The 16,746-nt window shown below is 39.4% G+C and overlaps 1 long non-coding RNA gene across 15 annotated transcripts in view; it reads right to left on the bottom strand.

Moving 5' to 3' along the window:
• The window catches only part of LOC147358339 (uncharacterized), a 63,670-nt gene extending 48,298 nt beyond the window's left edge, over nucleotides 1-15,372 (bottom strand). For 7 of the 15 annotated variants that reach the window (XR_015141597.1, XR_015141594.1, XR_015141592.1 and 4 more), the window contains exons 1-3: nucleotides 15,219-15,372; nucleotides 14,794-14,895; nucleotides 7,093-7,187 (exon numbers count right to left, since the gene is read on the bottom strand). This is a non-coding gene — a long non-coding RNA (uncharacterized LOC147358339). The other 8 variants (XR_015141595.1, XR_015141593.1, XR_015141596.1 and 5 more) reach the window with 5 other exon arrangements.
• Between the last annotated feature and the right edge of the window lie 1,374 nt (nucleotides 15,373-16,746).

Raw genomic sequence — 16,746 nt, 5'->3', positions numbered from 1 at the left:
GTTTGTTACATTTAGGATAATAAAAGGAAATAACTACAAGCAGCAGAGAGGGCTTTTTGTTTGAAAAAACCAGGAGTTTTCTGGTGTTTTTCATCTGCATTACAATGTTTTCCTCCCTTGTGACCTTTTGACATCTTGCAGTTTTAAAGTACATCACTTGTAAATGTTTCACTAGTAGAGCGATGGTGCCTTTCATTTATTCTGCAAAAATGTTTACATTTTTCCTGTAGGATTATATTTAATTCTTCTCTTATGGATTGATAATTCGCCATATGATTTAGGAGAAGTAAAGCTCCCTTCAACCTCAAGTCAATAAAATGGAGCTGTCATTTATACAGAACTGAATACGTAAAGATTAGGCTAAGGGCTTTGTCCCTGGATCGCATTTCACCTTCATTAGAATCAGCTTGTGCAGGAAGAAAAGTGAGGGTACAGAATGCAGTAACCCATTTCAGATCATTCAGTACCTTTTTTTCTTATTTCATACATCATATGGTCTTCCTATTAGCACTAGAAAGGGAAGTTTTTCCACTCCTAAACAGTATTTTCTCCTTCACTTAACAAAAAATATAAGCCAGAAACATTGCAGGCTGAAAAAGGGAAAGTTGGTAGTCTGGCAAAGAAATCTTAACTTCTGGTAGAACTGAAAGCAAAGCTGGAGACAAGTTCAAGGTCGAGAATCTGGGTGGCTTTTCCTGGTTCCTTGAGTTAAACAGGGTGACCTCCTCACTTGTTTCCATTTCTAATCCTGAGAACTCCAGATATACCCAAGATCGGGAAAAAAAAAGAAAAAAAAAAGGCACCACATTCCAAAATCAAATAAATGATTTCTTGATTATCTGGGCCACTGGTCCCCTCCACTAACATGTATAATCAAGAGCTGATGATGCCACATATGATAAGTAATTCTTTGATGAAAAATTTGGTACTTAATTTCTTATAGCAGTTTCATTTTTGTGTTTACAAGTTTTAGTTCTGACAAGCCTATTTCTGAAGAATGCCCTGTTTGGTCCTCTGGGTTTTAGAATGTCATTTGAAATACTTTTAGCCATTTAAGAAAAAAAGATGAAGTCATGTTTCAGGGGGAGAAAAAAAGAATCCAACCAGCAGTAACAGCTTAATCCAGACTAGACAGCAGAACGCATGAACTCTGGCTGTTGAAATAACAAGTTAGCAATCGTAAACTAGACTCCCTTCAAAACGAAGCTTTCACTCATTCCCTGGCCCCTCACTGTCTTCTTTTCTCTTTCATACAGCTTTTATAGTGCACTTGTCAAACTAGTCGTTAAATTCACATTTGTATGCTGACCATGAGGTGTTTGGGCTTCCAAGCTGGTCAAAATGAACTGCTTTGAAGCTAGTAATCTGCTGAATTAGCTGCCTTCTTTCATGGTATTCCAGAACAAACAGATCCCCTTTAAAAAAGTCTCCACTCTTGTTGTTTCAGGTGGTTCGAGTCTGTTATTCTTACATAAAGATGTTAGGGTTCTTCCAAGAGAGGTTCAAAGAGAAATTTAGGAATAAAATGTTAAGCAGATTAAAAGGACTTTTAGCATAATGATCATGTCACTGAGTAAAAGATGAGGTTAAAATTGGCCATCACTTTACTGTGTAACCAATTATGTGTTTTTCCTTAACTTTGCATAGAAAGTCTCAAGTTAGCCTAAGTTTTATAAAGGAATGTCATCACCGGGACAAATGTCAGAGTAGTAATATTCGCTGAGGGCTTAGTCTAAACCTTGGGAAGTAGGCACTATTATATCTGCTGTTCCTCAGATGAGGAAACTAAGGCACAGAAGGGTTATGACTGTATGCCAAAGGCGAGAATAAAATGTTAGATTGAGGGAGCAAGGCAGCATAATGTGGAACACGGGCTTCAAAGGAATGCAGAAATGATTTCAGATTCCAGCCTTGAGGCTTATCAGCTGAGTAACTGAGCACATTTCTTAGCTTCTGAGCCTCAATGTATTTATCTATAAAATGGGATTATAATTTCTACTTCTAAAGGTGGTTTTAAGATGAATATAAATAGTAGTAAATAATAATGATGAACATTTACTGAGTGTTTACCACGTACCAGGCTTTATTCTAAGCACTTTATGTTAATTTATACAACTCCTTATGCAAGCACTTTTATTATCTCCAGTTTTATGCTCAAGAAAGCATTAGTGTAGAGAAACTACCTTGCTAGTTAATAGTTGAACTGGGTTTCAAAATACCTATCATAACACTTAACATATGATAGGCACTGAAATACTGTTATTGGTACCTAGAGAAAGGGAAGTGTTGGCTGTGAATCAGAATATCAGTAATATTTTCCATTTATCATGATGCCTTTATATTGGAGAAGGACAAGAGTAAGAAAACTACAAGATTCATGGGGCCTATTTAGGGTAATCTAAACCTAGGCATCAGAATGAAATAAAAAAAAGTAAATTAATTTTGAGCAAAGTCAATTTCAATCCTGTTGCAAATGATACGTTGAAACAATTGCTGCTACTTTTTCCTCATAGGAGACAGTCAAATGGATAAACCTAGGCAAAGTAGGGAGAATAACAATCAGACCTACACAGGCATCCACGTTTGTGTGTAACTAGATTTTGTTGTCGTCTAAATGAGTTTAATAAGTATCTTAAAATTATGTTTGGGGACTGTTTTTCTTTTGTATGTTTTTTTTTTTAAATCTACCGTTTTTGATCATGAATGACTGCCATGTGAGTTGCTTTTTAAAATATAGTCAGTCCTCTGCAACCCATTTTCTCTTTTCCTTTTCTGTCTCCTCAGCCAACACACACACATACAAAGCTATACAAAGTATAGCTTTTAAAACTCCATCATTAAGCATAAAAAGTCCAAGGAATGTTTGGAACTGGTACACTGGAGCCAGAAAGGTTTATCACATTCTAAAAAAGAATCTTTGGCATTAATGGAGAAACCAGAACCAATTGTAAAGCATAATTACTGCACAAACAGGCAGTATGTGTGAAGCTATGATCATTCCTTTAATCTCTCATACCAGAAAAAACCTAGACAATGTGTCTGTTGTTTAAATTCCCACGCACACTACTCCCATATCCTGCTAAAACATTGCTTTGTTTATACATACATTTATATAAAACTCAAGCAAACACCCAAGCTCAACTTCTTGGAAATATGGTTTGAGTTCTTAAAGTTGATTCAGCGTTTTGGCTTCTCATGCAGGTTGAAAAATAAAGGTGGGTCACAGAACTAGTTTTAGGGCTTCGATTTCAACAACAAAATGGTCTCATGCAAATAGATGGTTACTTCTTATTTCCAAACAATAACTACCACTTCAAGAAGCTATGTCATATACTCTCTTTAGGAAGGAAAGTCCCTATTTTTTACATTTTTGAAACTAATTTCCCAACAGTCACATTAAGTGTCTTAAATGTCTTCCTAACCAATGAAGATTTCTCGAACACTGACAATTTTTTTGATGACGTATGACAGAATTGCACATCAAAAATAATCACAATCATGATAGCTAAAGCCAATGGACATTTATTGTGTTCCGAGCACCTTGCTAATCTTTTATGATCATAGCTCACAGAATTCATTCAACACCTCCTCTAGGTAGATGCTTTTACCTTACTTATCTTACTGCTGTTATTTGCTAAGTTGTGTCCAACTGTTTTGTAACCCCATAGACGGTAGCCCACCACATTCCTCTGTCCATGGGATTTTCCAGGCAAGAATACTGACGTGGGTTTCCATTTCTTTTTCCAGGGGATCTTCCTAATCCAGGGATTGAACCCATGTCTCCTGCAATGGTGGCGGATTCTTTACCAGTGAGCCACCGGGGAAGCCCCATACTCAACTTAGTGGTGATTTTTGTCTGTATCAATGACATTAAAAACACCATGACCCAGCTCTTCAGTTTTTAGAGAAAACATCTTTTCTTGAGAATTCATAATTATCATGCTTTAATTATCAATTCCTATGAATTTTCATAAAACAGCTTCATTTCTTCAGTGTGTAGTTTTAGACCAATATTATAAGCTTGGAATTTCACTATTCTGTTTGCTGGGCTCACAGAGATCAGTAGGGTATTTTTCCTATCCTCAGGACTCCTTGTATAGAAGGTAAAAACATAAGCAAAAATTATGGCATAATAATGTAGTGACAGAAATATGTGCAAGATGTAGAGATGGCAGGGAGGAAGAAATGGGGAAGAAGGATGCAAGCATCAAAGAATAGCAGCTGAATGAGCTTATATACAAATTGGAAATTAAAAGAAAAAAAGGTAGGCAGGTGAGGAAAAGAGGAAAGACATCCCACATGTACAATGTGGACAAAGGCATAAAGGCATGGAGCCACTTGGTATATTTAACAAACAAGAATCTACCATAGAATGTATTATTGGCAGTCAAGTCTGAAGGGGAAGGAAAGTAAAAGAAGGTAGGTCTGACTGTGAAGGGCTAAGGAAGCAATGCTAAGGGGGTTAGACTTTATTTCATAGATAATCAACTTGTGTAAGTTTTAAATGGTTCCAAGACAACAGGCTTATGTTTTAGAAAATTTATTTCAATTGTCACTGTGCAGACACTATTGACACCATGTATAAAATAGGTAACTAATGAGAACATAGTATCCAGTACAGGGAACTCTACTTAATGCTCTGTAGTGACCTGAATGGGAAGCAAGTCCAAAAGGGAGGGGATATGTGTATATGTGTGGCTGATTCATTTTACTGTACAGTAGAAACACAATTGTAAAGCAACTATATTGCAATAAGAATTAATTTAAAAAAATAGTCACCGTGTAAACATTGAGTCTTTAGAAGTCAGACTTGGGTAGTATAAAAGGAAAAGTAAGGGAAGATTTGAGAGATATTTGGGGGTCAGAATCAGCAGAATGTGTCTGATGTGAAAGTCAAGAAAAGAATTTAGGGTGACTGGGATTTCAGAGCTGGCAGAAGTATCACTTAGCACTTCTGTAGTACAAGTAGCAATCCCCTTGTGCTCCAGGATAACAGAGGATTAAACACAGAAGGTTACTTCTGTCCTCTAGAAGGAGTCCAGAGGTGGATGGTTTATGCTGGTATGGCTCCACGGGGTCAGTAGGGACCTACGCCCCTACCTTTCCACTCTATTCTCTTGCTACATAGCTTCCAACCTCAAAGTCACCTCTTGTTCCAAGATGGATGCTGGCCTCCAGTCATCATTATGCCCATGTTTCAAGACTGAAGATGGAGAAAAGACCAAAGCACAGAGATAAACCCCTACGTTGGTTTCCTTCAAGAAGTTTTTCTGGAAATGCCAGACAACACTTGTACATCATGGGTCATCACTTAGTCACATGGCTCTGTTTAAATGCTAGGAAGACTGAGAAATAAGTCATTCTGAGCAGTATAGTACCAGATAAAAACGGGGCTTTTACTTACAAGGGAGGAAGAGAGGAAGTGTGGTTCTGGGCTTGACACCTGGTGTATGGCATATGGTTCATGAGGCTTGGCAAAGGATGATGCCACAAGGAGAAAAACCAGGAAAAAAAAAAAAAAAACCTTTGCAGGGTATTAAATAAACAGAGGAAGAGGATCCAATGAGAAGGAATGATTGGGAGGCAGAAACAGAATTAGGAGAAATGACATAAAAGAAGCCAAAGAAGAGAGAATGATCAGAGAATGATCAGAAGTGCCAGCTATTACACATTGGTTAAGTAAGATCATAAATCAAAATGTCTACTGGATTTGGTAGGTGGAGGTCATCATTTAGTTGATTTGCGAAAGATCAATTTTACTGGAGATGTCCTGAGTCCATCGGCATGTCAGAATAGACATTCTGAAACTGAAATAGCTAAAATTCAAGACTGAAAATTTTCAAAAGAAACTGCTGAACTGACATGAAACTGGGGGGAACCTACAAGCACCTGAAACAACATGAAAGGAGGAACTCTGGCTGATAAACCTGCCCCAATTCTGGCTTTTGTCTTGAGGTTTTCTGAACCTTGGTGATACCAGGGTTTCTGTTTTGATGGCTGCATGGGATGTGGGGCACAGGGCAGGACATCTAGGTCCTGCCCATGCAGCATTCCCAGAAGAAACATGTGTAGATGTAGACACCAAAGGCGAAAACTCTGTGTGAGTGAGCAAAAGATGAATCTTGCCATGTACAAAGAGGTATTTTCTTTCTTCTCTCAACAGTTGCATTGAGTGGAAGTGGATAATACCACCCTGAGAATTTGTGAGTACATACCTGTTTGCACAACTCGAAGAAGTTAATTTTAAAATAGTCCTTAACTTGTAGTGTTTTCCAAGTTGCTCACAAAAGCAATGTAACTCCTTTCTGAAGGAAATCAGCCCTAAATCAACTCCCAAAGTTCTAGGGAAAATTTGCAGCTCACAGTTACAAGTCAGAAAATACATAAGGACACCAATTCAAGACTTTTGCTTCTGGTCAAGATGGAGTAACGGGGGCCTGAGATAGTCTCCCATCTGAATAACTGAAAAAAAAAAATAGGAAAAAAAAAAGAAACAACAGTTTTCCAGACTTTGGAATTAGTCAGTGAAAGACAGTGATCTCCAGTAGATGGGAAACAAGCTAGCTAAGCCCTGTGTTTGCTTCAATTACTGCCAGAAAACAATGCCCGGCCTAGGTACATGGATGTGAACCCAGGGTGAGGGCAGTGGTTGGCTTGGGGTGAGGAGGTAGAACTGGAGGTCTGGGGAGGTCAAGGTGACGGACATCACATGGCAGCATACTAGAGGGGGGGGTGGTTAGTCGCTCAGTCACGTCCAACTCTTCGCAACTCTTCGGACCATAGCCCACCAGGCTCCTCTGGGATTTTCCAGGCAAGAATACAGCAGTGGGTTGCCATTTCCTTCAGGGGATCTTCACGACCCAGGGATCAAACCTGCATCTCCTGTGTTGCAGGAGGATTCTTTACCCACTGAGCCATCAGGGAAGCCCAGAAGAGGGGAGAGCTGTGCAGAAGGAGGACTCTGGAGGTCTGCAGAGAGTCCTCCTAAAGTTTTCAGATAAGTACTGATTAGTGCATGCCTGTGAGCAAACTAACTGATGCTGGGGAAAGAGCCACCTACAATGATTAGGGGATACAGTCCCCAAGGCTCACCTAGTGCTGATAATACTTCCTGATTCCACCAGAGTCCAAGCCTTGTAATCCTAGCCATCTGGGAAGGTACTCAGAAGAGTTTTGCCTCTGTAAAACTGGACACAAAAATGGGCACAATTAGAAAACTTGGACACAATTAGTCCAAGAATGAATGCTTTTGTAGTCTCACAAAGCAAAACTCAAAAGCAAGACCAACAGAATCAAATAGTTTCCAAGTAACTTATTATAATTGCACCCCAGAAGAAGACTAAGGAAGATTTAATAGTCAAAACCTGGAAATAAATCAATGTCCATCATTGTATAATAAATAAGTGTGGTGTATCATACAATGGAACACTCCTCAGTAATAAAAGGAGAATACATTATAGATGTACACTGTGGATGCGTCACAATATACCGAGCGAATGGAGCCAGACCCAAAAGAATACACACAGTACAATTTCATTTACGCAAACTTCTAGGAAATGCAAGCTAATCATTACTGACAAAAATAAGTAGTTGTTTGGAGATAGGGGTGTGAATTGGCAGGGAAGATTTTTTTTTATAATTTATTTTTTAAATTTGTGGTTGCATCGGGTCTTCATTGCTGCCCAAGGGCTACTCTGTAGTTGCAGGGCACAGGCTTCTCTTGTTGCAGAGCACAGGCTCGCGGCCTGTGGGCTTCAGTAGCTGCAGCGCATGGGCTCTAGAGCACAGGTTCAGTAGTTGTGGCGTACAGGCTTTGTTGCTCCATGGCATGTGAGATCTTCCTGGACCAGGGGTCCAACCCATGTCCCCTGCACTGGCAGGTGGCTTCTTATCCACTGTGCCACCAGGGAAGCCTGGCAGGGAAGTTTTGAGGGAGGATTCACAAAGATTCAGAAGAAAATCTGGGGGTGGAGGTAATGGATGTGTTCACCATTTTGATTGTGATGATGCTTCACAGATGTATACAGTGGACCCTTGAACTTGAACCTGCATGGATCCATTTGTTTTTCCAACAGTAAATTCTATAGTACTGCACCAATGCATGATTGGTTAAATCCACAGATGAGGAACCATGGACATGGAGAGTCAACTATAAGTTATTGGTGTTTTTCAACTGAGTGGAAGGTCAGCACCTGAACCCCTGTGCTGTTCAGGGTCAACTTATACATATGTCAAAATCGATCAAATTGTACATCTTAAATATGTGCAGTTTAGTTGATCTCAACTATGCTTCAGTAGTATCTTAAGATAAAACACATACACACACACACACGGAAAAGATGAGCCACAAATAAGGATCATCAGACATGACAGCTGAAATAATAACTCTTACTACAGAAAGAAACAATTTGATAAGGGCAACTACAAAAACATTAAAGCAAAAGCATTTTATGATGGAATGTTAAAAGTATTTCCTTAAGATTAGGAAGAAAACCGAGGTTGACTAGCACCTGAATCCGCTGCATATCCAGGCCAGTAGGGAAAATAGGAAAAAGAAATAACGATTACAAAGACTAGAAAGAAAAAGGATCGTTACTGATTTTAAATAATTCTAAAAGTTTCTACAGAAATCATTTTACTTAATGAGAGTAAGGCAAAGTGGCTGAATATGGTGTCAATATAGGAAAGCCAGATACATTTCTAATTACTCAGCAGTGATCAGTTAGTTGCCTTTTTATAATGTCAACATAAAGTATACACTTCTAAGGAATATAAACCCTTTCATGGAGGAAATGGTAAAACACTATCGAATATCATTAAAGACAACCTATGTGAAGGGAGAGATATACCATAATCTTGAATAGAAAAACTCAGAGCTGTAAAGTTGCCAGGTTACTCCAGATTTATTGGTAGATTCAATATAATTCCAATCAAAATCCAAATGGGTTTTATGAGAAAGCTGAAACAGCAAGTCGAAAATGATGTGGAAGAGAAACAAGTTCCAAAATAGATTAGAAACTTATAAAGAAAAAGATGTGGCAGGGCTTGCCTTACCAGATTTAGGACTAAAGCTCTAATGATCAAGATACTGTATAAACAGATCCGTGGGTCAGAATAGACTCTAGAAACAAACCAATCATGCATGCAAGTTTGATTCTTGATGAAATCATTGCAGACTGCTGAGTAAAAGATCAACAATTCAATGCATGTCGATGGTACAATTCATGAAGATTAAGAAATTAAAATGGGTTCACTGCCTTGTACCATGCTGAAAATCAGCTTTTAGTGATAAAAGACTTAACTGTGAATAGAATGTTTAGAAGCCTATGTAATTTTATACAATTTCTTGATACAGAAGGAAATCTTAAGACATTAAAAATGCAGATCATAAAGGAAAAGATTGATAGATTCAAGTATATCACATAACTTTGGTTCAACAAAAAACACACATTAAAGAAAGTCAAAAGACAAGCCATGGAGTGGGAGATGATATTGTGAACTCATCTCCAACAAATGATCAGCACCTCAAAAATATAGGGACTATATACGGTATAGGTATCCTAATAGATACACTCTAAAACATCTACTTCTGTTTCATTGACTACACTAAAGCCTTTGACTGTGTGGATCACAACAAACTGTGGAAAATTCTTAAAGAGATGGAAATACCAGACCACTCTACCTATCTCCTGAGACTTCTGTATATAGGTCAAGAAGCAACAGTTAGAACTGGACATGCAACAGACTGGTTCCAAATTGGGAAAGGAGTACGTCAAGGCTGTATATTGTCACCCTGCTTATTTGACATCAATGGGAAATACTGGGCTGGATGAAGCACACGCTGGAATCAAGATTGTGGGAGAACTATCAATAATCTCAGATATGCAGATGATACCACCCTTATGGCAGACAGCAAAGAGGAACTAAAGAGCCTCTTGATGAAGGTGAAAGAGGAGAGTGAAAAAGCTGGCTTAAAACTCAACATTCAAAAAACTAAGATCGTGGCTTCCAGTCCCATCTCTTCATGACAAATAGATGAGGAAACAATGGAAACAATGACAGACTATTTTCTTGGGCTCCAAAATGACTGCAGCTGGTGACTGCACCCATAAAATTAAAAGACGCTTGCTCCTTGGAAGAAAAGCTATGAACAACTTAGACAGCATATTAAAAAGCAGAGACATTACTTTGCCAACAAAGGTCCATCTAGTCAAAGCTATAGTTTTTCCAACAGTCATGTATGGATGTGAGAGTTGAACCATAAAGAAGGCTGAATGGAGAAGAATTGATGCTTTTAAACTGTGGTGTTGTAGAAGACTCTTGTGAGTCCCTTGGACTGCAAGGAAATTAACCCTGGATATTCATTGGAAGGACTGATGCTGAAGCTACAATATTTTGGCCACCAGATGAGAAGAGTTGACTCATTAGAAAAGACCCTGATGCCGGGAAAGATTGAAGGCAGGAGGAAAAGGGGATGCCAGAGGACAAGATGGTTGGATGGCATCACCGACTCAATGGACATGAGTTTGAGCAAGCTCCAGGAGCCTGTGAAGGACAGTGAAGCCTGGTGTGCTGCAGTCCATGGGGTGGCAAAGAGTCAGACATGACTGAGCGACTGAATGACAACAAAAAATCCTAATAGAAAAGTCACCAAAATATATAAACTGGCATTTCATGGAAGAAGAAACACAAATTGTCAACTGGTATAGGAAAATATGCTGTGTCTCATTAGTTATCTTGGAAATGCAAAATAAAACCACAATGAGCTACCATGAAGTTAGAAAACATTTTTTAAAAATACACTTGTCACCAAATTAGGAAGGGCAGGGAACAATGTAATTTACATGTCCTACTGGTCTATAAACTGAGAAAGTGCCATTGGAACATGGTTTATCATTACATAGGAAAGTTGAAACCTGTACGTGCTTTGCAACCCAGCAGTTACTCCTAGGTGTATGTCATAATGCAGTTTTAATTTTTCTTGATCAAGCTCAGATCACATTGGTGGGTGAACCAGTTCTTTTAAAACAAACAAACAAAAAGAAACCTAGAGAATATGACAGAATTAAACAGAACAGAATAGAAATAATCAGAATGCGTTGCTGATAGGTTATGGATCGTTTTGTGGATTTCTTGGATTGCTCATAGTAGGGATTTTTATTCCATTAATTATTTCAGGGTATGTTATAAAATGTCTTTTTTAGGAGTCATGTTAAAATTTTTTGAAAGCCACTAAAAAGATACTTAATATGTGATAGGACGCACATATTAATATTAATTAAAATATTATTAAAATTAAAATATTAATAAAAATAATATTAATTGTGCTTATAATAACACAATAAAAACAATATCTGAAAACAGCTCAGATACCCAACAACAGAGATGCAATAAACTGTAGATTAGGCATGTAATGGAATATTCCTCAGAAATAAAAATGAAGGAACCTTGAAGATTAGTCATGAAATAAACAAGAAGCAAAAATAAATAGCTATCACTATGCACACCAAAATGGGTAAATCTCAACAGAATATTGAATACAAGAAGTGAGTCACAGAATATAAATTAGTATGGTTCTATTTACATAAAATTTAAACCTAAGCAAAACTTAAGTAATACGTTGCTTAAGTCTACATACATACACACACAGGTAGGCATTAAAACCATAAAAAGAAAAGCCAGAGCGGACTCTTGAATGGCAGAGAGAGATAATGGAGACACAGCACATGTTTGAAGGTACTAGGTACTCTGTTAACCCAAGTGATAAAGCACACACATTCTTGTATTTTACTGTTTAACCTGAAGAGATACGCTTATGTGCTTCTGAACACATGCTGCACTTCACAAATTAGAATAATTTAGATATTAGCAAAAGTGAAGGTAATCTGTGGGTAAGATCCTTGAGGCAATGCATTGGGATGGGCTTCGGCACACAAGTGGGCAGAAAGAAGGGCGACTCCTCCTCTGGGAGCAAAGCAGGAAGAAGCAAGGATGAGAGCGGACAGTGTGATCTCAGGGGTGTGTGTGGAGTGGGAAGGTCCGAGGAGATGCTTGATGGAATTCAAGTCTGATGGACCCTTTTTAAGAAAGTAGGAGGTGGGGGAGCCTTCTGGGAATGAAAGGGGAGGTTTGTGTAGAAGGGCTGGGGAGGGCAGTGAAGGCTTAGGATGGTCTTGCACAAAGTGGAGCAGCTATGCAACTGATGACACTTGAAGGCAATTTTCTTGAGTACAAAGGTAGAGTCATTTTTAAGACTGTAATAGTTATGAGTTTGTTTTAATGCAAAGGTTTTTTCATTTTAATAGTTTTGCTTTTGTTTTAATGCATATTAATAACAAGCAATTAGCACAGCAAACCTAATATTTTATGGATATTACATATAGAAGTGCTGATTAAAAACTGTGACACCTTTTCTAGAAGGGTTAAGGTGGGAAGCTGTTATTATTGCTTAGGTTTGTCTGTAGCCCAGTCTAGCCTGTGGGTGTAGGTCCCAGAATAGAGAACAGAATTTTCCTAAGAGCAGCCAAGTATCTGGAGCCTGAGGTTGCCTGTGTGGAGTGTTCTAGGGAATGTCTCAGGACACCAGAGGCCACTGATTCATTAGGGAGGGAAATGAGCAGTTTCCCAGAGGGACTGACTCAATGAGGACCACTCATGTATTCATTCAATAACTATCTGCTGAGTGTGTATGAGGTTGGGGCCATGTTGGATGTTGGGAATATGATCAATAGAGACATGGTCTCCACCCTCCTGGAGCTTAAGTGGAAAGACTTAAGTGAACACGAAAACCATCACTGTTCATTCAGCCTTCTCCAAAGTCATTAGAAATGCCAGGATGAAAAGAGTTAATAATTTGGAGGCAGTACTGGTTTTTGTTCACTGACAAAAGCTCTTCATGTATTTACCATGTTGCTTGTTTAGACTCTCCACAGAGCCAGCCGGTAAGACTGTGGTATGCTCTTATATTAAAAAAAAAATGCTTTCAAATTGCTACTTTCCTAGAAACATCTCAGTTTGCCACTAATCCCAGGCATGCCTGTGGGAATGTTAGAATGCATTGATGGCAGCATCCGCAGGCTTTTCCTTAAATGTTAGCAAATTTTTTTCAATCCTCTTAAATACTCTGAACAGTGCTGAAGTGATAACTGGATGAGCATGGAAAACAATGAAGGGAAAGAGTCAAGAACGTCAAAGTTCATACTCCTTGAGTTCTCGATAGCTCAAGATTATACCCAGGTAATGTCGATGGCTTCTTAACATGGGGTCCTTGGGGTCCTAGAAGGTCAGTGGATACCCTTTAGGGTGGTCCAGAGATTTCTTGATGTTGTATGGAAAAATGTGTAGGTATGGGCCCATAGCTCACATCAGGTTCTCAAAGGATCCAGGCAGTCTAGAATCACTGCTATAAATCCCTGAAAGTGTTTCCGTGAGTGCTTTCTAGGAGAATATTCATGTATAAGTTTACACAATTGTTCCAGAACGCGAGGAGAGCAGCAGAACCCAGGAAACTGGAATTGGAGCCCAAGTCCTCTTATTATCAGCCAAGGACCTTGTACAAGTCTTGAGCCTCAGTTTACTTATCTATTAAACGGGGGGAAAGAACATGTATAGTTCCTCCCATTTCTTGGCAAATGATGAGATGCATGTATAAACTGCCATAGAAACTTCCAGGTGAAATCAAGAGCAAGCAAGAGGCTTTAGAGAAACGTTTATTCTCCCCCACCTGTAGACGGTGTTGAGTTCTTGGTCACTAGAGGGAGCTTTAGGATTCAGGGGAAAGAAAAACCAGTGATGTGTCTCCAGGAAAGCCTGAGACCTCTATGAGGAATTCTTCCAAAAGCTTTTGCCCTTTATAAATAGCCACTTAGATTTTTCCTTTTCTTTTTAAAAATGCAGATAAATGCCTATAAAAGCAAATGTGACCAGGGCTTATGGTGACATATTTTTCTTTCTACTTTTAAGATTTTTTTTTGAGGTGGACCTTTTAAGTTTTATTGGATTTGTTACAATATTGCTTTTATTTTATGTTTTGCTTTTTTGGCCAAGAGGCATGTGGGGTCTTAGCTCCCCGACGAGGGACTGAACCCACACCCCCTGCATTGGTCGGCGAAGTCTTAACCAGCAGACTGCCAGGAAGTCCCTACTCAACATTAAAGATTCTTCCTTCTGACTTCTTCTTTTGTAAATTAAGTTTTTACATAAACACAGAGGTTTTCCACAATCAATTGGAAAGTTTTTTTTAAAAAAAAAGGTAGAAAACTTTCAAAAGGGCCATAGGAAGAAAGTGCTTTTCCCTGAGCAGCAAAGTGACTCATTGTACATTCTGTGCCATGTGGCGGTGGCTGGTTGAGGATTTTGTACAGGCAGGATGGGGAAGTGCATTGTCTAACTTTGGCAGCACTGAGAACTCTGACTCTGGATTTCCTGATGGTACTCCTTGCAGTTCTTAATTGCGCTTTTCTCCAGGCTGGGGCTAGAGAGAGAGAGGACTCATACTCATTTAAGGAATTTGAGTGTTGGCCACCAGAAAACCTAGGATGGCTTGAAGGAGGAGGTACGATAGAGGGAAAGACACGGACCTTACATCTTAAGGGAATCAGAATTTCATTGACTCACTGTGTTTGCGGGACAATTTTTGTTCCCTTTTAGGACCTCAGTTTCTCTCTCTGCTTCTGACCATTCCCACACATACACACCCATGGTCAGCCGGTCTTTCTTCATCACCGTGACCAGACTCAGACCCTAGTTCACAAAAATCAAAGTTTTGCAGGAGCGTGAAACTCTGAGACTTACCTAATTTTTAATCGAGATTTCTTTGGAGAAAGTAGAGTCTTGATATTTCTCTTTCTTAGCAGTTCTTTGGGTTGTATTTCAGTCTCACAGCAAAACAGATGCCTGCAGAAAATGATGAACACCATATACACTTGCAGGGAGCCATCTAAAGACTGATTTACTAATATCCATGAGCAAACCTGGCCAATCAAATTGTCAAGGACTGGTCTACTACATCCTCTGGATTCTGAGATGTACTCCTACAAATTCTGACTTCCCCAACTTTACATTTTAAAAACGGGGGCATGTCTGTGACTTACATAAGGAGTATTCATCATTCCTCCTGAAAAACTTCTGTTAGACCTAAAGGCTGCAACCTGTGGCCTTTTGGAATTGAGGAAGGGTTCTAGGAAACACTTTACTTTTGTTTTGTATACTTCTATTACCTGAAGGCTTAAAAAGCTCCCCTTTGCTGGCACACCCAAGCTCTCACTGTGACTCTTGACATCTCAGGGGTAACCCTCGCCAGAAGGCATTCCTCTCTGCTGACTGGGAGGCAGGAGACTGCAGGTTATAAAGGATGAAGCCCTGTTATAGGCTCATTCATTGCAGAATGAATGAGAAACAGCTGCCTTTCCTTTTTGAAGCCCATGTTGGAGGTTTTTCTATCCTTTCCACTGAAGTCTAATAACAAGCTGAGACTAATCAGCTGATTTGGGTCAGAACAAACCAGTTTCTGCCAGCCCACTTCAAGCACAACTGTACCATGTTAGCAGTGTAGGAAATTTGCTATAACAATATAAGTGACTTGATCAATTATTCCATTAATGATTACAAGAGGAGTAATTTTCTCCCTTTTTTGTTTTCCAGAGGCCACTGTTTCTTCTTAAAGCTTTCAGATAGTGAAGGTCAGAAAGTGGGCAACAGAATCACTGTTTCCTAGTTGCATGAGAACGTGTTAAGTCCCTTCAGTCATGTCTGACTCTGTGCAACCCCATGGACTGTAGTCTGCCAGGCTCCTCTGTCCATGGGATTCTCCAGCCAAGAATACTGGGGTGGGTTGCTGTGCCCTCCTCCAGGGGATCTTCCCCACCCAGGGATTGAACGCACGTCTCTTATGTCTACCTGCACTGGCAGGCGGGTTCTTTACCACTAGCGCCACCTGGGAAACTGCTGTTCCTTAGTTGAGGGCTTCTCAAATTTCACAAATCACCTGGACTGTGGTGCAAGGCAGATTCTGATTCAGCAGACCTGGAGATGGGGATGAAGGTGGGAGAAGCTGGTGATACCAAGACTGCTGGTCTGTGGACCATGCTGAGTAACAAGGCCCTAGTTAACTTTTATCTCTAGCTCCTGTTTCAAGCTGATGCATCTTAGGAGGAGTAAGAATGCTTTTTCTACTCCTTAGACACTGTCAGAAATAAAGAATGAATAAGTAATGATTTCAACCCCCCTGAGAAATCATGAGGTCACAGATTCCATCTTCTGACTTAAAACTTAAGTTTGGAAAGCCACAACTTGGAATTCTAATTTCTTGCAAAGTCAAATACTGACAATAGATTCGTAGTGTGCACAAACACAGAAGACAGAATCCAAGCGGATCTGATTTTTCTCACGAGATGGCAAAGCTCCTGTTTATCTGAGGTTATTATTATTTTTTTATTGGCAAGCATTAGGCTCTGTACTTCATTTAAGTAAGAATCTGGTGGGCACTGCCTGAGAGTTTGTAGACTAATTTCTCTGACTATGAATCAAATGTGTACTTCATCTTTATCCTCACTACCAGGAGTCCAGTCTAATTATTGCTTCTGCAGAGGAATGAATTTTCTTCAGGTGGGAAGGAATTTCAGGTTTGTCTTGAATATTCCCTGGAGAGCTCCTTTTAGGAATTACTGTCCTGAGTTTTTAGACCTTCAGTCTGGATCTGCTAACAGTTCCACAATTTCTCCTTTCTTGGTTAAACTGTAAGTTTGT

Source organism: Bos grunniens, chromosome 15, assembly GCF_055505025.1.
Source record: "Bos grunniens cultivar Pamir isolate PY7600 chromosome 15, Bosgru_T2T1.0, whole genome shotgun sequence".
In the NCBI taxonomy this organism is placed as follows: Eukaryota; Metazoa; Chordata; class Mammalia; order Artiodactyla; family Bovidae; genus Bos; species Bos grunniens.
Note: the sequence above shows the minus strand (reverse complement) of the source record. Positions and strands in the feature narration are given on the sequence as shown.